Source organism: Pan troglodytes, chromosome 17 (assembly GCF_028858775.2).
Source record: "Pan troglodytes isolate AG18354 chromosome 17, NHGRI_mPanTro3-v2.0_pri, whole genome shotgun sequence".
In the NCBI taxonomy this organism is placed as follows: Eukaryota; Metazoa; Chordata; class Mammalia; order Primates; family Hominidae; genus Pan; species Pan troglodytes.
Window position 1 is genome coordinate 17,352,948 of NC_072415.2, and position 26,932 is coordinate 17,379,879.

Below are 26,932 nucleotides of genomic sequence, written 5' to 3' on the forward strand. Positions count from 1 at the left end.
GCACCCCACTGTGCCTCACATTGTTCACACTACTGATATGGTCTGGATGTCTGTCTCCTCCAAATCTCATGTGAAATGAGATCCTCTGTGTTGGAAGTGGGGCCTGGTGGGGGGTGTCTGGGTCATGCAGTGGGTCCCTCGTGGCTTGGTGCCCTCCCTGCAGTAATGAGCTCACAGGATATCTGGTTGTTAAAGCTACTGGAACCTCCCTGTCACCCTCTTGCTCCCCATCCTGCCATGTGACACACTGGCTCCCCTTTGCCTTATGCCATGAGTGGAAGCTTCCTGAGGCCTCCCCAGAAACAGATGCTGGCACCATACTTCTTGTACAGCCTGCAGAACCATGAGCCCAATAAACCTCTTTTCTTTATAAATTACCCAACCTCAGGTATTCCTTTGTAGCAGTGCAAAAAGAACGAACACCTGCTCACTTGATAGGCCCAAATTCATGGCAGGTCAGGGTCTTCTCAGCCCGTGTCTGCAACTGGTTTCCCCCAAATTCCCTCTGTTTCTCTCCCTGGCAGAGGACCCTCCTCTGTCCCTGTTGGCCGCCCTCCTACCCCCACCATGGCACACTCTGTGATGCCATCCTGTCTGCTCAGTAACTCCCCCCAGTTCTACGGAGTTTTGGCTACTCTTCATCTATCCTGTCTTTTCTCTCTTTCTGCAAACCAGAGCTCTCAGAGTACCTCCTTGCTCTCAGCTTTATCACACGTGCCCTGGGACAGCCGAGGCCTCGGCAGCCTGGCAGGATTCACTCTTTGCTCTGTGTCAACAAGCAGTTCTGGCCCACAAGCATGGGCCAAATGAGCCTGTGCACAGACTAAAAACAAAACAGATCCTCGGTAGGACACACAACAGGAGCACTTAATCAAGATGTCTCTACAAGGTGGCCCTGATAGGAAGGTCAGCACAGCTGTCCCAGGGTTGTGGGGGACCCTCGCTGCTGCTCTGTCGGACAGGCCCCCACATTGCTGAGGGTGGGAAGAAAGAGGGTTGCTGTTGGCGCCCGATGACACTATTTTGCTCGTGGCCGTTGGAGGTGAAGTCAAACAGTGGGTCCTGAGGCGAGTTAGGAAGTGGCACTGGCCGTAGGGGTGTAATTTAGAGATGCATAGAAAATTGCTGTGGAGGCACACGGAAGATAAGAAGGGCCCAGTGCTCTGCTATCCCCCAGAGGCAGAGGTCAAGCCCCTGGGCTGGGTGATGAGAATGAGCACAGAGGGGGCATGACTGGAGGGTGGTGTGGCCAGCCATCTCCGCCCACGGTGACAGCCTCTGTACTCATAGGAGGGGGCCCAAGGGAGGCAAAGAATGGGACATCCCAAACAGAAGTCGGCCCTGCCTGCTCGCAGAGGAAGGGACTTGGAGCCAGGGTCTGGACACCACTCACAGCGGGACTCGGAGCCAGGGTCTGGACACCACTCACAGCGGGACTCGGACTTGGAGTCTCACTCTTCCCAGGCTCTCTCCATCGCCCCTAGATCTGGATGGCCGGAGGGCTGTCAGCCAGGCCCCTCTCATCTTCCTCGGCTTACGTTTTGGCAGGGGTCAGCTCCCAAGGCTGCCATTTCCTAAGCCCACTGTGGAAGGCTGCTCGGCGGGACTCATCGTCTTGATGGCATCAACACCGCCAGCACTCATGCCTTGAGCCTTCCTCCTGGCCGTCCTCAGGGACGCCTTCTCATTCTCACAGCATGTGTTTATGATGTAAGCCGTCCAGACACCCTCTAGCCCCTCGAGCTTTGACTTATTCCGAGCCCTCTGCAGCTCCCAGTATTACGTCTCTCCACAGACCCATGACAGGTTCAAGAATTTTGTTTTCATCCATCATAATTTGCGTAACACCAACCAGTTGAAGGTTTTTTTCCTATGCTAGCTTTCCCTCCACAGAAATGAAACAATTCTGTGAATGAAACCATTTGCCTATTACATGTGAAGTGTGTGTCTGTCAGCTCAGGGCTCTGTGTTTTTATATTCCTCATGAAGCTGCCCCTTATTCTCCCTCCAAGACCACTATAACATTTTGTTGGAACCCTTTTCCATGATAGAACTTACGTTGTCATGTTGTGGTAATCTGTTTTCAAGTCTTATGTTAAGTAGATAGTAAGCCCATTGCCCCCTTGTAGACAGCAACTGTGTCTGCTTTCTTCCTGTGTGGGCATGTGGCCAATGCTCCAAGAAAGAAAAAGGTTGCTGGATTAAAATATGCTAGTTGGATGATGGCAGCAGTTCAGAAGAATCCACGAGGCAGAATTATCATCTCCATTATACAGAAGAAATGCAGCTCAGAGAAATGAAGACTCTTGCCCAAGTTTCCCTGGCTTCTAAAGTGGTGGTGCCTGAATTTGAACCTAGTTCTGTTTGATGGCAAAATTGCCTTCTTGACCTGTCTGCTGCTGGCTTCCCCAGAAAAAACAAGGAAGCAAGACAACCAAATGCCAGAAGCTTTAAAATTGGACAGACTAAAATAAGGCTGCCCCAGCTGCATAGGGTGCTGCTGGTCTACGGCACACATGGTCCAGCCGGGGCTAATTTTAACTCTTTGTTCTCTAAGTTTCCTCCCTCTTCCAGCAGAACCCACTGTCCTCTGCTCTTGGTAGCCACGGCCTTTCTATGTTTCACGCTCACAGCTCAGACACTCAGATTCAGTTCCCTTTTTCAGACAATGTTAAAACACAATTATAGATCTGTTCTCCCATTAAAATGCCTCCGTGAATAAAATAAACTGAACAGAACCGTCTGGTCTTCCTGGGCCCTTTCCCAGAAGCACCTGATGGACATCCCCAGTACCTTCCATGGGGAGCACCCCAGCTGGGGCCCATGGCAGCTCCACTATCCAGCGTGATTCCTCATCCTTGCACAATCTCACTGTTTCTGAGAAATGAAGACAGCTGTTTTCATTATGGTTTTAGCCTAAACAAAACTCCAACTTCTTATTAAGAATGTTTAATAAAATCAACAGGGCATTTAAACTGCCAGCAGGGAGCTTGGCAAATTACATGCTGGCATGGTGCCTCCCTCTGTGTCTGGATGCAAATATTTCTCATCTTTACACAGCTTTTCTGAAACATCATAATGCCATCTCAACCAGCCCACCCCCACACCACATGCAACTATGACTTTGTGAGGCACACACCAGCATCCATTTGTGACAAAAGCGAAATGCAACTCCCTGTAGAATCAGCTAGGCTAAGTAGCTGTTTGCTTTTGGGGAGCTGAATATTCAAGAAGTTGCTTTAGGACTCATGAAATAATTAATAGATTCCCCATCTTGAGATGGTAAAATGAAAAAAGTATTCCTTGCATTATCCCATCTCATATTTATTAGGTACAAATGATGGCAGCAATGGCCTGTCTAGAATGGCCGCTGCCATGATGCTGGCTGCAGCAGGGGAGGCATGGGTGGGGCCATGTGCTCCCTGGAGCAGGCAGGAGCCAGGAACAGGTGGGAGCCCTAACCCTTTCCAAGTTGGTGGGGCAGGAGCCCCACTCTCCCAGGCATAGCTGCAGCCCCCCAGCCACAGCTGTGGACATGGGCATCCCTGCACCCCTGGACTCTTGGAGGCCCAGAAACCACCCCGTGCCCCAGCAGGCTTGGAAGTGCCTGCTCCCACTGCCTGGCCTCTCCCCACTCCCAGCACCCACTCCAATTTTGAAGCAAACTTGTGGCTGAGCCCAGGCACTATTACGACCTGACCAGGTGTGCACATACTTGGAGTGGCACTGACATCCCAGCCCCTTGCCCTTGGCCCCTTCTGGACTTTGGGTGCCAACAAGCAGGGGAAGGAGGCCAAGGGGGTGCTGAAAGTGGCTCAGCCTGGGCTTGCAGGCACCCCTTGGCACCAACAGCCTGGGCGCCATGAATGCCATGAACAGCAGCAGGAGGCAGACAGGCTCCTGGGTGGAAAGGGGCAGGTCCCTGGTGAAACCCCACCTTCTGGCCAGAGTGAGAACTTACGGTGCTTTTTCCAGGCCTGCCAATGGCTGCCTATGGACCAATCAGCATCTACTTCCTCCCTTCTGAAGCCCATAAAACCCCCCAGACTCAGCCAGACTCAGGCAGATGACAAGATGACCTGCCTGCAGAGAGGAGCTACCCACTCTGGGTCTCCTCTCTGCTGAGAGCTGCATTTGTCAGAACGACCTGCCTGTGGATAGGAGCTACCCACCTCGGGACTCATGAGAACTATACTGTCACTCAATAAAGCACCTCTTTGACTTGCTCACCCTCCAGTTGTCTGCGTACCTCATTCTTCTGGATGCAGGACAAGAACTCAGGACCTACTGAATGGTGGGACTGAAAGAGCTGTAACACAAACAGGCCTGAAACACACCCTCCTGCTTGCCATGTTGTGGGTGACAAGAAGGAGAGAAGAGAGAATGAGAGAAAAGCTGCAGCCCTTTGGGGAGCCCAGACATAGGAGGAGCTCCCTGAGCCAGGGCTGTGACACCCTCTTTGGGGCTCTGCACTTCCTAGCATTTCCAAACTTCTGGGCACCACCATCTTCCCCGGTGTCCACAGTGGAAGCCGCTTATGGTATGCCTGGTCCAGCCACAGCAAGGAGCTGCCCACCCCATTGCAGACAGCATGCCTGGCCATGTACAGTGGCCACACTCCACGCTCACTCACTCATGCACCCCTCGCCACTCTGCACCTGGCTCGCCCTTGACAGGTGTGGGATCTGGGCCAGGAGTGAAAGCCAAGTGCAGCCTGCCAGGTCGAGTGGGCAGAACGAGCCCAGTGGGCCTGAGCAAAACTCAGTCAAAGGTGCCACTGGCTACAAGGTTTCCAGCAGGTGAAGCAACACCCTAAGGATCCTGTGACACTGATACAGCAGACGCACAAAGTTAGACACTGGTGGATCATCTAACAAGTTTAAGACATTGTTTTTACCCTCAAGTAGCTTGTGCAGAAAGTTAATTTTTCAAATAGTTTTAGCTTTCAAAGAAGCCCAGAATCTGTGACTGTAACTTTAAAATCATTGGACCCTAATGGATGCTACTCGAGTAAATGACGAAGTGGTACATTTTCTTCCTTCCTACCTCAAAGGATGACTTAATGGAAATAAAGTCAGTAACAGAAAGCAGGTTAACAAAGGAAGACAGATGCACAATTCTCACTGGCACAAGAGCTCTACTTGTCAACATCGGGGCCCACTGCAATCTTATCTAGCATCAATAAATTTCAAGATGGCAAAAATTACAACAGCTGCGCAGTGTCACCTCACCAGCCAAAATGTCAAATGTTCTCATCTCAAGTGTTGTAAATGAAAAAGAAGGGGACTCCTCTGTCAAGGGAGATCAGTGAAACCCCCTCTCCAAGCCAACTGGCTTTCTGTGTGGCTATTTCATAACCTAACAGAGACACTGCCTTTCTGTGCCGCTTCATCATCTGGCAAGCCCCTCACTGATGTCAGCGACAGAATCCTCAGAGATCACTGCTTTCTCTAAGCTGAGAAAGTGGGGATGGCGGATGGGGGAACCACGTGCCCGACAGCATCAGGCCTAATGAGCTTGCATGAAGTTCCCTGCACACACGGACTACTTTTGTGCCAGGGTACTGAGTAATGCCACCAGTGTTATTCAGTGACATCACATGGCAGTAGTGTGTGGTATTTAAAAAAAAAACCACCCAGGCTGGGTAACATAGCAAGACCCTGTCTCTACAAAAAATGCAAAAATTAGCCAGGCATGGTGGTGCACACCTGTAGTCCCAGGTACTCAGGAGGCTGAGGCAGGAGAATCGCTTGAGCCTGGGAATTTGAGGCTGCTATGAGCTATGATTGCACCACTGCACTCCAGCCTGGGCAACAGGGCAAGACTCTGTCAGGCAAGCAAGAGGGGAGGGGGGAGGGAGGGGAAGGGAGGGGAGGGGAGGCCATCTTCAATCTTTTATTGTCGAGCCACTTCAGTTAGACAAATTACTCCCGAGCAGCAGTTAGTGGTGGAGTTGGCCTGCTGGTTCCCCTGCACAGTTGCCTCACTGAACTCCCCTCCCTTACCCCTTGACCTTCCACTTGATGAGTGACAGCCATTGGGTCCAGGCTGAATGCACCCATCTGTCCATCTGTGCACACAAACCCAGTCCCCTGCCTCAACTGTTGTTGACTTTTACCACCCACTCCCCACCAAGCAGGGGCTAAACCATCTGCCCTAATCCCGAACAGCCTCAGGCTCTCACTTCACAGGTAGGGAACTTAGGTCCAGAGGGGGAAGGTAATGGGCCTGTGATCCCACAGTTATGAACACTGCATCCCGACCCTATCCTTCACTGCTGCTGCTAAGAAACTCCCTCTTGGCTTAGGATTGAGGACAGCTCTGTGACTATGACTTCCCAAATGAAGCCCACTGACTCTCACCTGTTGGGTCCTTCCCAGCCTCCAACTGCCCCATTGGCTTTCCCTGACTTTTGAGCTGTGGTTACATGTTCCACCCCTTGAAGGCTCCACCCCACTGTGACCTGTGCACAGCAGGCACTGAGTATGCCTGGTGTCATAAATTAGCTTGCTTGGCTCCATAACATCTCCTGTCTCTTTCCTGCCCCGCCAGTTTCCCACCCTCCTCAGTTCCCGCAGCTTGTTTGCAGCTAAGAAACCGCACTGCTCATGGCCGGCTGCTAGAAGAAGGTGTGTGTGTGGAAGAGTAACCAGAGCTACTGCTGGCCTCAGCACAGGACTCCATAAAGGAGAAAGCCATTAGTGGATCCCAGCAGGACAAGACAAGATGACACAGGATGATTCTCTCGCTGGTCAATGGAGGGCCACTGAATTGGTCTTAATCTGCAAACTTCATATTTGATCATTTTCATGTTTTCCCACACTTTAACTAAGGGCTCACCATACATTTTGGTGTTGCCAAAAGGATTCGTTGATATGTAATTTGGACATAAAGATCAGAGTCCCCGAGGAGTCCCCTTTGCTTCCCTAGAGCTCTCCAGTTCCAGGCGTCTGCCCTGAACGTGCGCAGCTCAATGATGTGGTCAAAGAGGCTGGGGCTCGAGGAGCAAGATTAAAAACACGCAGCCCTTCAGAGTCCTGGAGCCATCTTCCCAGGTACTCCATCAGCAGCATCCCAGAGATCCCCTGCAATCAGCTGGGCCATCAACAGGAGGCCACTAACGCCACCCCACTCTCTCAGCTGAGGACCTTCTGGGGAGCACCACTGGATAAGGCTAGATTGCGTGGCCGTTAAAACTTTGGGACTGACTTCACACAGTGGGTGTTTACATTCTAAGAAAGTTTAATGTATGTTTTCTCTAATAATACTTTCAATTATAAAAGTAATACTTGTTCATTTTAGAAAATTTGGAAAATAAAAGGAGCACATTAAAAAAAAAAAAAAAAAGACAAACCATCACCTGCCATGATGTCTAACCTTCTGATGTGCTCTAGGGAGTTGGACCCTTTTTCCTGGCGGCATCTGAAACGGTTGGACCTAGCCTCTCCTTGGTCTGTGCAAAATCACTATTATAAAGATGGCTTCTGTCTGTCCTCTGAAAGGTGACGGGTGTGTTCGGACTTTAGCTTCACTGTCGACAGGTTGCAGTTAGGTCTACCTGTAAGTTGTCCTCCATTCTAGCCTACTTAAGAGAAAACACCACAGCTTCGCGAGAGCTCTGTCTCCCACACGAACTCCGCTTTCCCATCCACCATGCAGGCTGCCATCCACAGCAGTCACTGTACCAGGAGCCACTCAAGGTGAGCCAGTCCTGGGCCGACTGATGGGTTGATTTCACAATTTTCTGTCTCCTGAAAACACATCTTTGTACCCATCTTTGTTTTCTTTCTGGGCCTGTAACTGTATTAAGCTCAGGGCTCAATTCCTTCCAGCTTCAAATATTTTCCCTGCCCAGGAGGTGGGGAGGAAAGCACAGCGTCTGCTATTTATGGTGTCAAAGAAGGTTTGTTTATCCTATTAACATAATCAACAGTTGTGCCTCCACGGTACCCTAGACAAGTCCCTGGCCCACTGCAGCACTCTGATGGGGAAATCACACTCCAGGAAAACAGCCCGGAGGCAGAGCAGTGCCTCAGGCAATCAACACGTTTTTCACTAAAGTTTCCCAATCTCATTTCTGAAGGTATTTCTGAAAAGCAGCGTGGCTTCATAGCAGGCCCAGCGATGGAAACCACAATGCCAAGGCTGAAAGCCCAGAAGTGCGGCCTCAGCTTCACGGTGCCTCACCCTGTGTGCACACTGTGTGCATGCATGTGCACGTCCACACGTATGCACGTATGTGGGCATGCACGTTCGGGGCAGGCCTCGTCCTGGTATCCCCGGGTACATACTCCATGCCAGAGTCTGTGCTGGTTTCCCTCACAGACATCTCTTTGACTAATCCTCCCAGCAGCCCTGTTGGAGGTAGGGCTCAACAGGTAGCCCCGTTGGCGGTCGTTTTTCCTTATTGGAGAAACTGTGGCTCAGAAAGTTTCACTGACTTTCCCAAGGGCACAGAGGAGATAAAGGGCAGAATCTGGATCAGAGCTAGAGTCTGGCTGACTCCACAGGCCAGCCAAACCCCAAGTCACCAACAAACTCCAGGTGACTCCACCAATCTACCTCTGAGACCTAATGTAAGGCAGACAAAGAAAGTGAAGGTACAAAGATAATCTACAAATGCTTTTAATAGATGAGATGTTAATTTTAACAATAATGCAATCATGTAAATTCTCTCCAGTTGAAAAAGGTCTTATTCTTCAATTCAGCTTGTTAAACCTCCTTCAGGGTTCTAAAACCTTTTAGACTCTTAAATTGCAGCCTTCCATGTCCCTTGTCCTGCCTCCAGCACACTCTTCAGTAAACAAAAGTCAACAGCACTAGGGCAAAACTAAAGGAAGTGCTGGATGGTCTCAGAATTCAGGATGACAGTACCCGGGAGGCTCGCATGTGTGGGTGCATGCTGTGGCAGGAGAAGGCTGCAGATATAAGATGAAGATGATTTTAGGAACAGGAGCTCAAGACCTCTAGTTCCAGCCCCTTTTAGATCCCATGGTTGTCCCAGGCCCTAAAGGGCACAAAAAGCTGACTGCTCATTTGTGGGCTTGTTATCCACACCAGATGGCTTTCAGGGGCGGATTTAGATTTAACTGGCCGGACTGAATCAGAAGAACCATGTTAAAGAAATCCTTAGGAAACTTACATGGGTGATCCCTAAATTACCTTCCGAAGAGCCATGCATGCGTCCTCTGGCTGCTCCAGGTGTAAAAAATGCCTGTAAAAAGATGGGACTATGGGCCATATTTACCACGTTTATCCAGAGAGTTGATTCTCCTTAATACCAGGAAACTAGGCAACAGCTGGAAAGGAAAATATCAGAAGGACTTGGAGGGGACACAAGCAGGCAAGGTACCTCTGTCCCTCGGTGCTGCTCACACACGAGTGGCCCCTTCTCTTTGTAAATACAGACACCCAGCAGATCTGTGCTCGAAACAGCCCTCCATGGAAGGGGAGCAAACTACAGGAAAGGGTTTATTTAAAAACACCAAGGACCCAAAAGAAAAACCAGAATGAAGTAAGTGCAGAGGAAAGTGTTCTGAGTGTGTGGAGCACCCCCCTCCGCCCGCCCCGCCTCCTTATCTTCTCCCTGGATTCCTGAGGGCTGCCTGGAAGAGGATGAATGTCCACACCTCCCTGGAGGAGCCCACGGTAGGGGACGGGAGGCTGACACATAGAGAGGGCGACACAGTGCACCCAGGACTGTGACAGAAATCCATGCAAAGTGCTGAGGAGAAGCCAGCAGGTTCTGCCTGGAAGGTCGGGGATGGCTTACCAGGGAGGGGACAATGATGAGTCCTAGGCAGGAAAGGTCCTCTGGAGAGAGGAAATGGCACACGCGCAAGCACAGAGGCATGAGGGGCCAGGGTCCTGGAGGACACTGGGCCGGGACAGATCAGACTCCAGGCGAGGAGGGAGATGGCGCCAGACTGTGATCATAAGCTTCACGATGATGCAACAGCCAAATATTTACTGTCCCACAGTGGAGATTAAACAGCCTCTCCATAAAACACACCGGCTTGTTCTCTGCATTGACAGAACTTTTTAAACCATGAACTGATTCCCCAACATAAACTACACAACAGCCAGCTTTATGAAGAGAGCTGCATTGCTGTTATATAAGTAGAACTTGAGTAGAGAGTGACCTTTTTCCTTTTTTAGAATCAGGGTCTTACTCTGTTGCCAGGGCTGGAGTGCGGTGGCATGATCACAGCTCACTGCAACCTTCAACTCCTGGGCTCAAGGGATCCTCCCACCCCAGCCTCCCCAGTAGCTGGGACCATAGACATGCACCACCACACCCCACTAATTTTTTTGGGCTATATTTGTAGAGACAACATCTCACTATGTTGTCCAGGCTGGTCTCGAGCTCCTGGCCTTAAGCTATCCTCCTGGCTTGGTCTCCCAAAGTGCTGGGATCACAAGTGTGAGCCACCACGCCTGGCGGTCTTTTTCATATATTACTCTCAGTGTGCTAAACTCCTCACACCAGGGAAGGTCCAAAGGTCATCCACACCTTCCTGATTTAGAGAGCATTTCTGAACACTGTGATTCAGAAGGGTGTCTGGAGGCATCTCAGAGGCAGTAAGTATTTTAATTATTAGTAGAAACGTGCAGAGTGCAGAACACCGGAACCAACAGTCTTTCTATGAGAAAGACCAGTTCTAGTCTCCACATGCTCATGTCTCACAAAGGAAGCTGGGACTCCCACCACCTGAGGAGATCACTCTTCACACTGTTCTTCCAGTAATCTCGGTACACACACCCAAGTGTGCACACCCTTTTGCATATATGAGCAAATGCTTCTCACTGATTGTTTTCCACTGAACAGTATAGAGTGAATTTCCTTCTGTAATTTCTTTAACCAAGTCCCTATTGTTGGCACTGGTTAATGTCAGTCCAAGTTTTCAGTATTATAATAAGCAACTTAAAGTGAACCACGCATTTCACTGCTGCAATGAGTGTCCTTGAATAGTTATTGTTGTCATTGGTCTGAACTGCTGAGGAGAATGGTCTACACATTTTACATTTTGTTGCGTTTTCCTCCAATGTCTTCCAAAATGGCAGCACCAATTTATACCCCGGTGAGAGTGCCTTGCAGGGTCGGGCTGGCTTTGGAGGTGTGTGTGGGCCTCTGAGGGTTGCCACAGCTCTGCAGACTCTGTCTTGGAAACTAGAATGCAGCAGCCCCCAGGGACCTCAACACTCAAGGTTTCCACCTCCACCTCCACTCAGGGACCGCTGGCAGTGCCTGCAGGAAGGGGCAGGGCTGGCTCTGCTCAGTGCCCACATGAAGGTGCCCACGGGCTCCAAAGAACCCCAGCAAGCAGGCAAGTTGCCCAGCAAGCCCAGAAGTGAGACAGGAAGAAAAACACGGTCGAGACACCCAGAACCTTCCATCTTATAACTGTTATCAGCAGACACTGATTCTCTGGGCATTTCACACCAGATCTTGCTCCTGACACGCTGTAACTAACATGTGTGGAATTTCCCTCAAATTACCTTTCCTACTGCTCATTATAATCGGAAGCAATTTATAATGTTCCTGTGAATTGCCTTGGACAGATTATTTTCCAGCCAGCAGATGTTGAAGCAGACTAATAAATAACCACTGACGAACCCCTACGGAACTCTCTGAAAAGGCTGTAAATATATTTAACAACCCCCAGCATAAACACATCTCCAGCTCTCCACCAGGATTGAATACCTTTCAGAAACTATTATGGATGTACCTGAAGAAGAAGAAAAAAAAAAGGTTATATAGGATGCATTTGGAATGCCCATTTCTTCCAGAAAAAAAATATGAGTCCCAGCATTTCCTGTTTCCTTGGCTTGCCCTTAACAACTGCAGACATCTGCAAACATTAGTGCCCTTACAAATATTGAGTCCCTGTGTTTATTCAATGGCCATTTAATTTCAGATGCAAATCTACTCTGCCTTACAGACTAAACAAAGAATTACGGGGATCTCAATTTCTTGGCCCATATCTTTTGCTAGTTTTTTTAAAACTTGTATTTTTTAAAAAAGACAAACACAGATAAATTGGGAAGATTTGGCATGAAAACAAACAAAACAAAATATTCCGTTTTACTCAACCTCCCTGGCATCTGGCTGCGTAACTTCTGACTGTGGACTTTCCTCATTTCCCTGTTCTTGGGCCAGAAGGAGCTTTGGCATGCGGGTGACCCTGGCTCCATCGGCCCCACCCCTGGGGGTGTCAGGGCCTACAGGACTTTGCCTGTGGGCTGACAGTGGTCTTCAAGGACCCAGGTGGCCATAGCCAGCCCAAGGCATAGCAACGTGGCCCCATGTCAGGACATTTGTCTGCCAGCACCTGTTTCTCCCTTCCAGTGTTGACATTGGTTACACTTCTTTTTTATGCACTATGGGTTTCTTTTTTGAAAGAAGAATTATAATTAGACAGTGAATTCTTTACCTGTTGAATGTGCTTAACCCAGGATGCAACTGAGCAAATATGAAAATATCAATCCTTACATTAGTCCCACTAATTTCAGATGTCATGTCTTTCCTCCCACCAAGACACAATGATCATGATACCTACTTCATTTGCTTCTCCCATTTGGGCAAATAAGAAAGCACAAATATCACAACAGTGATAAATACTAAATAGGTGCATGGAGTCAGATAGCCATCTTGAAAGAGGAGGAAAGGGGGTGGAAAATAATCTATGTTTATCCACAAAAACATAAAAGGGCTTTCTGTAGTGAAGGATACTAAGTCAAGAAGAGCTTGCATCTGTTTTTCCTATTGGCAAAAGAGAAATACTAGCTTTTTCGTGTTCTGGTTCCTCCCTTGAACAGCTCTTTTTCTATGCAAATATAACAAAAGGAAATTGAGCTACATTTAGGGACTGAGCAATTACCTGAATAACCTCTTCCTTCAGCTAGCTGGTGTTCAAACAAGCACACAGTTGCTCCCTGACGTGGGTCCTTGTGCTCACACAGTCACATGCTCCCCACCCATTTCCTGGACCCCATGTCTCCCCAGAGGTCTCGAAATAAAGCATTGCAGGGAAGGCATAAAGATGATTTCCCAACAAGCTTTTATCACTCAAACAAGCCTATAAAAGCAATCACTCTACTCTGAGAAAAAGAGTACTTGGCAGAAACTACTTCTCTGTTTTTTCTTTGTAACGCGGGGAGGCGAATTAAAGCCAAAATCAAAAGTTACACCAAAGGAAACTGAATTTCTCATTAAGAGCCAAGGACGTACAAAAACCCTAACCCTAATTTCCCTCCTAGGGACAAATAAGAAGAAGATTACTCATCATTTCTTCAAAGACATCATTAAGCAGATAAACTCTAGAGCCATAAGCCCTAACCAGAGCCTGACTTCCCTGAGGAAGGCTTATTCCCAGTAACAGTAAGAGTCATAAGGCCAGGCACAGTGGCTCATGCCTGTCATCCCAGCACTTTGGGAGGCCAAGGTGGGCAGATCACTTGAGGTCAGGAGTTCGAGACCAACTCAGTCAACGTGGTGAAACCCTGTCTGTACTCCAGAATACAAAAATTATCTGGGAATACTGGCATACACCTGTAGTCCCAGCTAATGGGGAGGCTGAGGTGGGAGAATCGCTTGAACCCAGGAGGCGGAAGTTGCAGTGAGCTGAGATTGTGCCACTGCACTCCAGCCTGGGCAAGACTGAGACCTTGTCTCAAAAAAAAAAAAAATCATAGACATCAAAATTTTAAATGAGACTCTTCACATCCAAGAAATATGTGAATGGAAAGCTGCGTTTTTTTCTCTCATTTATACTCCACTATCCCATTCTTTAAAATGGGTGAAAAAAATATGGGGAAACCTGGAAAATATTTTGAATTGAATCACAGTAAAAATAAAACAGTTAAAAATTTGTGAGATACAGCTAAATTGGTGCTTACAGGAATGTCTACAGCTTCAAGTGCTTGTGTTATAAAAGAAGACATAAAATCAATTCTCTAAATTCTCACCTTAAGAAATCAGAAAAAGAAAAACAAACTCCAAAGTAAGTAAATGGAAAGAGATAATAAAGATAAGAACACAATTCAATAAAAAGTAGAAAAGTAATAGAGAAAAATGAATGAAGAGAAAAGCTGGGTATTTGACAAGATCAACAAATCTGATAAGTTCTCTAGCTAGACTGGCAAGAAGAAAACAGGGAAGACATAAATAACCAAGATCAAGAACAAAAGAGGAAATACCACTACAGATCCTACAGATATTAAAAGGCTCATAAACAGTATTATAAATAATTTTGTGCCAATAGATTTCACAAGTTAGATGAAAATGGACAAATTTCTTGAAAGATATAAATTATGATAACGAATATAAGAAAGAACAGAAAAACTGAAGAGCCCTGTATCAGTTAAATAATCGAAGTAATAATTAAATCTCTCCCTTTTTCTCTTTCTTTCTCACACACACACACAAATTCCAGGCCCAGGTGGTTTCTCTGATGAATCCTATTAAATACAGTTATGTGCCTCATAACAATGTATTGGTCAATGATGGACCACATTTATAATGGTGGTTGGAGCAGCAGGCTATACTGTACGGCAGGGGTCCCCAACCTCTGGGCTGCAGACCAGTACCGGTTCATGGACTGTTAGGAACTGGGCCGCACAGCAGGAGGTGAGTGGTGGGTGAGGGAGCATTATCTCCTGAGCTCTGCCTCCTGTCAGATCAGCAGCAGCATTAGATTCTCACAGGTGTGTGAGCCCCATTATGAACTGTGCAGGTGAGGGATCTAGGTTGCATGCTCCTTATGAGAATCTAACTAATGCCTGATGACGATTATCTGAGGTAGAACAGTTTCATCCTGAAACTATCCTCCTGCACACCCTCAGTCCATGGAAAAATTTGTCTTCCATGAAACTGGTCCCTGGTGTCAAAAAGGTTGGGGACTGCTGCCATATAGCCTAGGTGTGCAGTCAGCTATACCATCTAGGTTTATGTAAGTACACCTACCCCCTTCTGGAAGCAATGCGTGACTGTATTTAAAGAGGAAATAATACCACCTTATGCAAATTATTTCAGAAAACAGAGGAAACAGGACAATTTCTCTGTTCATTTTATGAACCAATACTACTCTGATACCAAACCAGATAAACATATCATAAGAAAGAGAAGACAACAAACCAATATCTCTAATGAAGCCAGATGCAAAAGTCCTTAGCAAAATTTTAGCAAACAGAATCTAACAATATATAAAAGGAATAATACATCATGGCCAAGTGGGATTTATCCCAAACATGTAAGGTTGGTTTAATATCTGAAAACTTAATCAATATAATTTATTATAATTACAGAATATTTGAAAAAAACATATAATCATTTCAATAGATGCAGAAAAAGTATTTGACAAATTTCAACATTTACTTATTTTAAAAACTACCAGCAAAGTAGGAACAGAAGGAGACTTCCTCAATCTGATTAAAAGTACCTACAAAAAACATACAGCTCATATTACTACTCAGTCATAAAAAGCTCTTGCTTTCTATCTTAGATGAGGAACAGAGTAAGCATGTCCTATTTTTTTAAATGCTTTTATTCAAGTTTGTACTGAAGGTTCTGAACAGTGCAGTAAAGTAAAAAAAAAAAAAAAGACATTAAAGGCATACAGGCTGGGAAAAAAAGATGTAAAACAGCGTCTCTGTTCAAAAGATATGACTTTATGCCAAGAAAAGTCTAGAGAATACACAAGAGAGCTGCTAGAACAAATAAAGGAGTTTAGCAAAGTCACAGAATACAGGGTTTATGTACACAAATCAACTGTATTTCTTTAAACCAGCAGTGACTTAAAATGAAAATTTTAAAATACTTTCATTTACAAGAGCATAAAAAATTCTTAGGAATAAATTTAACGAAAGGTGTGTATGGCCTGTACACTGAAAATTATAAAAGGAAAATCAAAGACCTTAGTGTATGGAGAGATATACCATGTTAATGAATTGCGAGATTCACTATTATTAAGATGGAAATTCTTCCTAAATTAATCTTTCAATTCAGTGCAGCTGCAATTAAAATCCTAGCATACTTCTTCGAATAGTTGACAAACTAAATTGAAAATTTCTATGTAAAGGAAAAGACCTAAAACCAAAATAGTCTTGAAAAGGGATAAGGTTGGAGAACTTAACCTGATTCAAGAGTTCCTATTAATCTACAGTAATCAAGAGACAATGATATTGGTATACAGATAGACATACAGATCAATGGAACAGAATAGAGACTCCAAAAAGAGACTCAATGTTATACGGTCCTTTATTGTTTAATGAAGGTACTAGGGTAATTCAATGGGGGAAAAGATGGCCTTTTCACCAAATGGAGCTGAAACAATTGTATCTTTATTTCAAAAAGTGAACTTGACTCTTAACTCATACCATATCCACAAATTAACTTGATAGGATCATAGAACTAAACATAAAAGCTGAAACTGTTAAACTTATAGAAGAAAACATGGGAGAAAATCTTTGTGACATTAGGTTGGGCAAAGATTTCTTAAACAGGACATGAAATCCACAATTTATATAAGAAAAATTATGAAATGGACCTCATACAAATAAAAAGCTCTTCATCTTTGAAAACAGCTAAGAAAAACAAAAAACAAACCACAGACTAGGAGAAAATATTTGCGGAAAATATATATCTAACAAAAAGTTTGTATTCAAAACATATATAGTTTTCTTACAAATCAATAGACAACCCAATAAAAAATGTGCAAAAGATTTAAAACAACATATCACAAAAGTAAAGACACAGATAAGCAAGAGGGACATAAAGAGATGCTCAACATCACTAGTCATGAGGGAAATGCATATTCAAACAACAGTAAGATGCACTACACAACCACCAGAATGACTAAAGGTAAAAGGACTGATAATATCAAGTGTTGATGAGAATGTGGCTCAATCAGAACCCCCATTCATTGCTGGCTGGAATACAAAATGTTAAAGCCACTTTGAAAACCAGTATAGCGTTACCCATTAAATTAAACACATATAACCCGGCCAGTCAACTCTCAGGTATTTAACAAAGAAAAATGAAAATATATGCCCACACAAAGACTTCTATGTGAATATTCACAGAAATATTATTTCTAATAGCCCCAAACTGGAAACAATGAACAGTTCCGTCAATGGATGAGTGGATGAACAGAGTAGGGTACATCCACACCATAGAACACTACTCAGCAGTACAACAGAATGAACCATGGAAACACACCATTATATGGATGAATCTCAAAGACATTACCCTAAATGAAAGAAGTAAAACTGCAAGGATGACATAATGCATGTTTCTACTGTACTATATTCCAGAAGAGAAAAAAGTAGAGTCACAGCAGGTCCGAGGTGGCCTGGAGCCTGGGGTCGGGACTGGGGACTGGGTATGAAGGAACATGAGCCAACTTTTCAGGGAGATGAGACTGTTCTGTGACTGTGGTGTAGATTATGCAACTGTATGTCGTTACCAAAATTCATCGAACTCTTCACCAAAAGTGAGTAACTTTCACAGTATGTGAATTCTGCCTCAGCAAAGCATACAAAAAGATGTCCCACAATAGATAGCAAATATCAAACATGAGTATAAGAAAGTACAGGGCACACCAGACAAATGCAGCCTCTCTCTCTTCTATGTGTTTATTTTGACTTTCTTTTTTTTTTTCTTTTTAGCAACAGGGTCTCTTCAAGAAAGATTATAAAGCCTTTTCGTCCTCTTTCTTAAAGCTTTCCTGTTGCAAGGTATGTTCCTTCAAACTGCAAAGGAATTTAAGAAAAACGACTCATTCAGTTAGGTTAAAAATGTAAATTAACATTCGTGTTTATGGGAAAAACACAGGGTGATTTAACAACAGGTCCCATTAAAAGTTTAGCCAGTTTTCTGAAAATAACATTTGACACATGCAGAGCATCTCCAAGAAGGCCACATACCAAACGTACTCAGGCTGTGCAGTGAGCTCATTAGCCTTTAATTTAAAAAGTGTTGATATATTCATATGCAGGCCACATTAAAGAAAAAAAGTGAGAGTTACAGGGAAGTGCAGATAGGCACTGCCTTGAACCAATCGCCTATGAAACCTAAACAAGGTGGCAAAGTACAAAACCACCAGGAGTTTTTGTGGCAGAAGTGAGAAGGATATGGCTGGTTCCAACAATTCACAGGAAGCATCAGAAGGCAGGCAGCGTGGAGTGCCAGAAGACACACCTGGAGATTATTCCTGGGGGCTTAATGGGAAGGCAAGAGCTTCACGACCCTCTCAAGTTAAAATGCAATCCTAAAACTGCATTTTACATTGATGCATTTCATGGCATCATTCTATTTCACCTTTTGTCGAGTAGGAGAGCTGGGCAAGTCTCCCCGGTCCTTTACTGTTCAGTGAAAGGCACATCAGAGTCAAGAGAGAAACTTAAAAGTCCCTTTAATTCCCAGAGCAGAACCTTATTCACCTATTGAAGTAAGCCATTAAACTCAATTCAAAAATACCCATCTCATCCCTCCTTCTAACTATATACATAATGTGATATGTTTTAAAAGGCCTAAATGTAATTCAGATACATGGACTACTGCTTCATGGTAAGATTCAGTACATAATCACTTCCAAAATATCCATGGTAATGGGCAACTGGAGTACCGTTCGTAAGTACAATTTATATTTAAATCAAATCCACATATTTAAACCAAATTCTTGCCAGGCACACTGAAAAATGTTATGGTTAATGCAAAGAATATGAAAAAAATTGGGATCATAAGCTAAGTGTAAATGCTTAATTCTATTTTGACTTTCTTCAAAATTAAGCCCTTTCTCCTTAAAATGATCTACAGTCCAAAGATCTGCTAATTGCAATGTTATTTTCTTTATCTTCCCTTTCTGGTTCTTCAAAGTGGTTATGAGGGGTTAAAAAGTAAATGTTTGACAGTAGTTGGGGACCAGAAATACATCAAAGTGACTGGGGTTTCAAGATGAAAAATCCATTGCAGCAAGAAAAACATCTCTTTGTGCAGATACACAAGTTTATTCAGACAGAAGCCCTGTGACTTGAGCCCATCACTAGATGGTTGCTGTGAGGGGCAGGGACCTTGTCTATTGGTCGCTGGCTTATCCCTTAGCCCTGACACACAGTAGGTGCTCAGAAATTTGATGTATTACTTAATGAAAAACAATGGGTAAATTAACTGGATCTAACCCGAAGCAAGAAAACACTGGCATGCTATTTCCAGCCAAACGAGGCTCATTTCCCGAGTGTTGTTTTGCTTCTCATTCAGAAGACCCGACATTGCTACTCCAAGCTCCTGACCAAGGGCTCCTTCCACGGCCCCTGCCCAGGACAGGGCCCCTGACCCTCAGCTTGGGAGCCTGGAGGACGGAAGGCGCAGGGCCAGGCATGCCATCACACCCCAGGAACACAAAGGAGCAAAGAAGCCTTCCACCCTGGGCACCAGGACTGCAAACCATTTCACAAGTGCCACTGCTATTAAACCTGATTACACAGATGAACATGCCTCTGTCCTGCCAAGTCCGATGAAGGTGGATTCATCTCCCTGTTTATAAAACCAGACAAGATGATGAGCATCAAAAGGCTGGGGCTGAGACGAGACTGGTTACTGAGGTCATCTAGCTGCCCAGTTGTTTAATTCCTTAGACAAATGTCAATGCCCTCAATCAAAAGCTATCCCACTCCTCCGCCTCCCTCCCACTTTAGGAAATGTGGAAGACAGGGACCCACTGTTCCAGCATTGCTCTTCTCCCAACTACGCGGTCGCTTGTATCTGGGCCTGACCTGTTTGGAAATAAACTCAGATCACCAAATCCTAGTAACTAGCACATCTACTTTATAAGCATCAGTTTAATGCCACAGGTCATCCAGGCCGAATACTACCACCGAAGTTTCAGCCGCAAACTTGAATGTATAGTCACATATTTCTCAGAGGGAGGAATAATACATACTCCAGAAGTCGGCTGCTTCGCTGCCCCTCCCAATCGCTCTTACCCTCTGAAGGAAATTGCAGGAGCCGTCCACCGCATGCACGGTGGGGTGCGTCCCTCCGGGTGACTTTAACAGCCCGGCAGCTGCCTCTGCAGCTCTGAGGCTGCATTGGCTGTCCCCAGCCCTGCTCCCATCTCTCACTGCCCATCACCCTGCATGGACCAGGGTTCCTACTCTTTATCCTCCAAAGTAACATGACCACCAGGCAGGGGACCACACTCTGCCTACACTGGGGGTGGTGGGGGGTCAGTGTGAAAATCACACTCCACACAGCACAAACAGCCACTGGCATGGGAAGCTCTGTCTCCAGAGGGCCAGGCCGCCCCCCAGCAGGGCCACCAGCCACCCTGCATCCTCAGCGCAGCCTCCTGCATATGGCTGCTCCCGCCCTCAGAGGACCCTCACCCCCTCCACTGTCTCTGAGGCCAGCACAACCCCAGAGTTCTCTAAGGAGAAAGATCCAGCGCTTTCTCTCCATCTCCATTTCCTACTAAAGGAGGCCCATCAGGGTTCCAGCCCAAAGAGCAGATCTCTGAGCACCAGGAATTGTGCCTTCCTCCTACCTCAGACCAGAGCCAGACAACCTCTCCCCATGACATTGTTACCACAAAGTGTGATTTCTTTAAAAAAAAAAAAAAAAAAAAAAAGATGGAGTCTTGCTCTGTCGCCTAAGCTAGTGTGCAGTGGTGCGGTCATAGCTCACTGGAGCCTTGAACTCCTGGCCTAAAGTGATCCTCTTGCCTTGGCCTCCTGAGTAGCTGGGAGGCTACCTATTTTTTTTTTTTTTTGTAGATATGGGGTCTCACTATGTTGCCCAGGCTGGTCTCAAACTCCTGGGGTCAAGCAGTCCTCCTGCATTTGCCTCCCAAAGTGCTGAGATTATAGATGTGATTCTATAATCACACAGTGCGCACGGCCAAAGTGTGATTATTAAGCCGTAAGACTGATTCCACAAGTAGGACAGTCACACATCTGTCTCCGTACTTAACAGACTTTGTATTAAAGGAACATCAAGCATGTGACTTAATCTTGAGTTGGAACTGGTGCCACCCAGTGCCCATGTGACCTTTGTGGACCCTTGGCTGCCTCCAGGACTGGGCTGGTCCTGAGCCCAAGGCAGGCCCCAGGGTTAAGGAATAGCAACTTCTAGTTTTGTAGAGTGCAGGAACAGCCAGCAAGCGGACCAGCCTGCAGGTGGCACAGTGTGGTCAGCACACGAAACGAAGGAGAACCACTGTGTTAAGAGGCAGCTTAACTTTACTCTAAATCCAGACTTTTGGTTTGGAAGGGTTTAGAATAAAGTCCTTCCAAATGAAGTTCCGCTGCCCGGGACCACCCCCCACCCCACCCCCAGCCCACACCACCATGACCCTGGGACATCTGCGGGGGCTGCTCACCAAATGCTATGGTTCTCATGCCCCCATCCCCTTCCTCCTGGCTCGAGGGCAGGCTTCCAGGCAGCAGGAGCCACAGCTCTCACTCTGGGGGTCCACCCTGGGCCCTGGCAGGGTCCCTGCATGTCACACACGTCACCAAGCTGTAACAAAGAACCCATGTTTTATCGTGCCAGGGCACGAGAGCACTCACTCAGTGGGCAGAGAGTCCAGGGTGCCTCGCTGAGCCAGCGGGCCCCACCCTGCCGCCTCTCTCTGCTGGGAGAGAGATTATCCTTGGGTCAATTTGCTTTCACCGCAGATATTGCTGGAAATCATTTCATTTTGGCCAGGATGTTTTTGGACTCCTACTAGAAGGACACGCTGCCCAAGAACACGCAGCACTGCTAGAATCATGCTGCTCCCTATCTAAAGCCTCGGAATGCTCCAGAAACAGACTGATGACCCCATCATCTCCTCTAAGACTGTCCATTAACAGCTGTGGCATTCAGTGGGAGCAAAAAGGAGGAAGCCATCTTTTAGAATCCAATGTTGTTTTTCTTCTCGGGGAGGAAGATGAACATGTGTTCCTTCCTCTTCTTACTTTTAAAAGTCTGCAGCTGTACACTACATTTCCACATCACTTTATTGAGGTTTATGGTTTTTACAGCAGCAGGTCGGTGACTCCACAAATCATCCATCAAGGAGTCTGGAGACACATGGCTGGAAGCACAGGTAGGGGGCAAATTTAATTCTTTTGACTCAAATGTGAATTTTATGATCGGGCAATGTTTTTTTTCCTTTAACTTGGCCTCTAAGGACACATATTTGAGGATGAAACTCACCCTGAAATACCACCTAGTCACCTCAAATTATCTGAGATATTTCAAAAGAGAAAGCTTCCGACTACGGAGATAAACACATCATTTTTCATGAAAGCGAACATTATCTGAGGATGACAGTGCTTCAAAACGGAACCTCTTCCACCTTGGTGGGATGGTGCCATGGAAGTCTCTAAAGCAGTAACAGCGTAACAACAGGACACACTCTGTGGACAGCCTATGTGGATGAAACACAAGTTTAAGCACATCAGAACGCTGTCTTCTGTGCACACATTATTTAAATGTCCTGCCAACATTCAGAGAAAGGATAGGATCACTATTGATCCAAAAGTTATATTTTTTTTTCAGTGTTTTTCACACTGGAGGGGTTAGCAGCTCAACCTTTGTTTCTTGCCATGGCCACATGACTATGAAAACCACACTTCACAAAGTCACTTGATAGATCCCATCCTAAAGGCATGTATTATTTACTTGGGTCTAGTTCTGTGAGCTCTGTGGCATTCCAGCTTCCTACAGGGCTTTCTAAAAGTCTTGCACCGCGACAGCCTGCCTTTGAGGTTGTCAAGGTCTCCATATGCATTTTTTCATTTTCTACTTGTGGATGACCTCCTTTTAACAGGCATCAGTGTTCCAGGTAGCTTACAGTCATCACCACCATTTGTATCATCAAAGGCCATCTTCAGAATACCTTTCCCTTTGGAATGTGGGAGGAATACATCAAAGAGAGAACCTGAATCTCCCAAGTAGCTAGTTCTGAAAGGTCACCACTACGGTACATGGGCATTTGGCCAGTGTCGGGCAACTGGGGGCCCAGGACTGCCAAATGAGGGGGTGGCTGGGGGCAAGCTCTGGTTTGCTCAGAGCCAGAATCAGACAGTGAGCTCCTTAACCAGGTTCTCCCTACACATCTTTAATCTCCGTACTTTCTAAGCAAGGGTTTCAAGTAGATGCTGCTATTTCGACTTCCCATCATTCTGACATCAGTTGGGCCAGTGTCTCTGGCCTCCTGTGATCCAAAGCTAGATTTGTTTTGTGGTTGTGAAGCTAGAACCACGGCCGAGGATCTAAGCTCTCGCTACCCAAAGCGTGGGCCACAGACCAACAGCAGGGGCATCACTGGGAGCTTGTGAGAGAGGCAGATGCCCAGGCCTCACTCCCAACATCAGAATCAGAATCTGCATCTTCCTGGAACCCCCTGGGAGTCATGTATCCTACAGTTGGGGGAACGCTGCTATGCAGGAGCCAGTGGGGTGTGCAATGGGAACCACGGGTGTTACTGCAGAATCTAACTCTGCAACAAGCTAGTTGTAGAAGAGCAAACTATTCTTTTTGAAAGTGGCATAAATTTGCAACCTTACGTAAATTATACTAACCTTGTTGAGAGAAGGTTGAAAACAGATGATAATAACAGCGCTCAACTCTGGGCTGGGCGTGGTGGCTCATGCCTGTAATCCCAGCACTTTGGAAGGTGAAGGTGGGTGGATCACCCGAGGTCAGGAGTTTGAGACCAGCCTGGCCAACATGGCAAAACCCCATCTCTATTACAGATACGAAAATTAGCCAGGCGTGGTGGTGCACATCTGTAATCCCAGCTACTCAGGAGGCTGAGGCAGAAGAATTGCTTGAACCTGTGAAGCGGAGGTTGCAGTGAGCCGAGATGGCACCACTGCACTACAGCCTGGGCGACAGAGCGAGACTCCATCTCAAAATAATAATAGTAATAATGGTGCTCAATTCTGCTGTGAGGACTAACAGGGTAACGCAGGTAAGGCGTCTCCAGCTCAGTGCTGGCAGAGGAAGACTACTGGCAGATGTGGGCTAGGAGTCACTGTGTTTTCCCCCATATACTTTTAGACTCAGGTGGGGAAGAGCCCCCACTCTCAGGGATCTGCTACCAGGCTGCTGTAGGAAAGCCCAGGTAGGTTGTCCAGGGCAGCATATCAGGCAGTGAAGTGTGAGGCCAGGTGCAGAAGCCACAACTTTGGGTAGAAAGGCAGACGACAGTCACTAGGAAGCCAGGAGGGAGTGTCCCAGCCTCCTACATGGAGGGCAGGAGCCGACAGAGAAATGGAGGCAGCTGGCCCAGGACGTCAAGCCAGGCTAAAGCAGGAGGCAAGCTTTGAGAATGGGTGTCCATGGCGAGGGAAGCAGGGGGTGCTGCAGGAGTGGCAGCCCGGGGTCTCCAGCCCCAGACCTGATGGGCTGCCTCTGTGAAGGCCATGGTGGCCTCCTGGGACTCAGGCAGGTCCCCAGGGTCCTTCTCATTCCTTTCACCCACCAATTTAGACCATGTAGGACTGCTTGGGCCATTCTACTTCCCCTCCTTTGCTCTCACACTCTGCCTCGCTTCCTCCCTCCAGCGGAGCTCTCTCTTCTGCCTCTTCCAAGTAGCCATGCGTGTGGCCAAGTCCTAACAAATTTCCTAGAGGGGCCAGTGAGCAGAACAAGGTGAGAAGCCAGAAAGCCCGCGGGTGAGGGACTGCAGGCTGGGGAGAGGCTCACATTGGGTCAGCCTGGAGCTAGGTCTTTGGCGAGGATTGAGAAGAGGTGGGAAGAATAAGGTCTTCTGGAAAAGCTGTGTGCGCAACAGGCTCCCTCGGCCCAGGCCAGCACCATAAGGGTCCGGTCTCCAGAAGGCCAGCAAACCCAAGTGTCAGCCTGGAGGCCTGCCTCCTATACAAGGTACAGTTCATGCCTCATTCAAGGACAAGGGCATATGCCAAGCGACAACCCTGTCAGCAATATTAAGACATCTTCCCATGCACGACTCTCTAAGGCTGATCTGTGACGGTTGTCATGAAGTGTCTGTAGAACTGGTATTTTCTGAGCACCATTAAATTCACTTATTTGGCTTCTCTGCCTCACAGCCTTCTCCAATGAGCTGAGTAAAAGCACGAAACTTAATGGTGTCTTACAGGGAACCTGCACCAGGACATGAGGTTCCAGCCCAGTCAGCATCACCGCCCAACGTTCTCTGCCAAGGGCAGCTGCAAATGACAGGGGTGCTTTTCATCCTGCAGCACAAACATAACAGTCCCATGCATTCTATACACCCATCCAGATCATCTATATTCATGAGACAGACAGTAACCAGAAAAGGGGCCAGGACACCACTCAGGGAAGGAAGTGAGGGAAGGAGGAAGGGAGGAAAAGAAGGGGAAGAGAGGAGGAGAGGAGGGGAGGACCTTGGACCAGCACTCAGAAGCCTTAGTTCACACCGTGTCTGCCGTTTCTCAGCCTTACATCCCTAAGCAAATCTCCTGTCCTCTTTGAGGCCCAGCTCACCCACATATAAATGGAAAAACACCTTCGAGGATGCGATAAAGATGAAACGATGACACATGGCAAGTGCTTTCTACATTATAGAGTACATCATTGTAGAACTGACATTTTATTTTTGCTCTGACTAGGATTAAATCACACCAAAAATAACCTCACAAGAGTAACACAGAAATGGTAGTTAATGCTCAAGCAAGACAATGGAGAAAATGTTGCCCATTATTTAAAAAGTATGGCTCAATCACAAGTGATCTCATGATACAGAAAATGCAAAAATGTGAGAGACTTTTTAATTGCTTTTTTATACTTCTGGCTTTGTTTTTGGAGCTAACTTCATTTCCCCTCTTACAGACACATCTCTTTTTCTCTTCTCACGCATTTAAAGCTGTTCAGAGTGCATTATATGTTTTCCAATATTATAAAAATCCCTTCCACACACTTTATGACATGCCCCAGCTTATCCGGGGATATTTTTCCCACCACATGCAGTGCAAGGAGTCACTCCAGGCTCATTGACAAGAGGAGGGCCTAGTAGGCTCCTGCGGAAATCCTGAAGGCTCGGGAGATGCTGTCCATCTAACTTGCGACGGGAAATGAAAACGCACAGAGGATATATCCCATATCCATCCTATGGGAGTGTTTGCTTATAACGGTGCCATAAAATTCCCACAGGAAATTAGCTCCCTTCCCCCCAAAATAAAATATAATAAAATTCCCAAATCGCGACTGAGTCCATGAGATTTCAAGCATGATTAATACCTAAAAAGTATTCTGAAATAGAAAAAGCTGCTCTAAATCTGCATGCAGAGAGAAACCTCACATAGACACACAGGAGGGGGCAAGATATCCTTTGGAGAAGAGTGATAAAGGGGGTGGTGAGGCCCCGCTGGGGTACATGGCCCAGAGTACAGGTGGGAGAAGAACCGTTCCTCCTGGTCATTCCGCCCCCTAGAGTGGGCACAGCACGTCTCATAGTCTGCTAAGTAAGGGCTTTAGTTTTCCACTTACAGGTGCCACTCTCCCTGGGACCCAGGCACAGGCAAGCGGGAGTTCTGGTTCCCACCCAGCTCTGCTCTCCTGCTCATGTTCTGCTTCCAGGGCCTCCTCAAGCCCAGTGAGGCTGGGCCTTTTGTGGGTCACCCCGGCAGATGCCAAGACCTTCCCAGACACAACACAGATTTGAAACAGGATTTCAGCCCCCTGAAGCACGCCCATCAACTTCCAGTGACATTGGTCAGATTTCTGCAAAACGAATGACGTTTATGGGAATGCCCACGTTTTCCTGGAGATCCCGACTGGTAGTTCTCCAGGTGTCCAGGATGGCCAGGATCTGGAAGCAGCTCTGTGGTCTGAAAGGCAGAGGTTGACTTTAGCGTGTTTAAATGTGAGATTTGCAGAATGGACTCAGGGCGTGGGGATGATGCTCACTGTGTGCCAGGTGCTGGTCTATGCTCTTCG

The 26,932-nt window shown here is 46.7% G+C and overlaps 1 protein-coding gene across 14 annotated transcripts in view; it reads right to left on the reverse strand.

The window, feature by feature from the left end:
- The window catches only part of LDLRAD4 (low density lipoprotein receptor class A domain containing 4), a 436,354-nt gene that overhangs the window by 100,747 nt on the left and 308,675 nt on the right, over positions 1 to 26,932 (reverse strand). For 2 of the 14 annotated variants that reach the window (XM_054672295.2, XM_054672294.2), the window contains exon 2: positions 1 to 26,932. This exon is cut by the window's left edge and continues 46,854 nt beyond it; it is cut by the window's right edge and continues 53,034 nt beyond it. The exons of the other annotated variants lie outside the window; for them this stretch is intronic. The gene's annotated coding sequence lies outside the window, so the exon portion shown is untranslated. 14 annotated transcript variants of the gene reach the window in all.